The 1408-nt window shown below is 46.9% G+C and overlaps 1 protein-coding gene across 1 annotated transcript in view; it reads right to left on the bottom strand.

The window, feature by feature from the left end:
• LOC111665316 (uncharacterized) overlaps positions 1-1408 on the bottom strand; it is a 42306-nt gene that overhangs the window by 9271 nt on the left and 31627 nt on the right. The window lies entirely within an intron of this gene.

Genomic DNA, 1408 nt, shown 5'->3' with positions numbered 1-1408 from the left:
CATACTGTCGAGCAACTCAAGATGTATGCATCGTGTTGTTAAGCATTTGAAGAGTATGCCCCATCTCTTCTCTGTACGGCGGCCGACTTTTACTGTGAAAGGCCCGAAACAGTCTATGCCTGTGGACCAAAAGGGGGGCTTGAATAGTCTGAGACGGGCCGGAGGAAGGTCTGCCATTTTGGGAATGACTGGATTGGCTCTCCATTTCTGACAGTCTTGACACTGGCGTTGATGCCGACGAATAGCTTGGCGACCACGCAGGATCCAGTACTTGCGTCTCATTTCTGCCAAGACACGCTCAGGGCCTGGGTGAAGCAGTTTCACATCATAATGCTTTATAATGAGTGTGGTTATTTGATGTTTTGGATCCAATATAATAGGATGGATGTTGTCATAGTCAAGGGTCTCCACTCTTCGAAGTCGACCTCCCACTCTGATAAGGCCAAGATCAGGGTCATATTCTTGAGACAGGGGAAGTAGTTTGCTACTCTTTGGTATGGATTTGCCAGTTTTAAGAGCATTAAACTCCTCAGGGAAGCAGTCTATTTGGGCCCTTTGCAGAAGATGCCTCTCTGAGTTTATATAGCTTTGAGCTATGTTTGAGTTATGATTTGCATCTGCCGCCCCATAAAACATACTCTTTTCCTTTACTAGTTCATCCCAACTGTTGTACTTACTCAGGTCATCAGGAAAGTCATTTGACATGACTGTGCCACAGAACATGGCTTTCCTGAGTTCTTCAACAGGCTCTGATTCAGCTGCCACACATGGATTGGCTGGCCAACAGTTGGTATTCAGTAAAAGGAATGGGGGGCCTTGGCTCCATCTGTGTTTCTGAGAAAGCTCTAAGAGGGTTTTGCCCCGTGTTAGGTCATCAGCTGGATTATTCTTCGAGTCAACATATCTCCAGCTCTTTGTGTCAGTCAGAGTCTGAATCTCCGCTATTCTTGTCCCAACAAACACCTTGTAGCGACAGGAATCGGATGTTAGCCATGACAGGACTGTTGTGGAATCTGTCCAGAGGGTCACCGATTGTAGAGGAATAGTGAGTTCAGATCTGAGAAGGTTAGCCAGCTGGGCACCAGAGAGGGCTGCACATAATTCCAGGCGAGGGATAGATAGCTTTCGTTTAGGGGCTATACGAGACCTGGCCATGATGAAGCTGACATGGGTGTGTTCATGTTCGTCTTTAGTCTTAAGGTAGGCAACAGCACCATACACACGTTCAGAGGCATCACAAAATACCTGCATATGGGATTCTGAAGTAGCTGCGTTGGTACAAGGGGGCAGATAACAGCGAGGAAAGTGAATGTCAGGGAGATTTTTCAGTTCCTTCTCCCATGCTTGCCATTTCTCCAACAAGCTATCTGTTCTGATGAGGTTATCCCATCCTCTCTCCTGCTTCCAT

The sequence above is a fragment of the Seriola lalandi genome, unplaced genomic scaffold (assembly GCF_002814215.2).
Source record: "Seriola lalandi dorsalis isolate HSWRI2012SDOR001 ecotype SW California unplaced genomic scaffold, Sedor1 jcf7180002054630, whole genome shotgun sequence".
NCBI lineage: Eukaryota > Metazoa > Chordata > Actinopteri > Carangiformes > Carangidae > Seriola > Seriola lalandi.
This window is presented reverse-complemented; position numbering and strand designations above follow the sequence as displayed.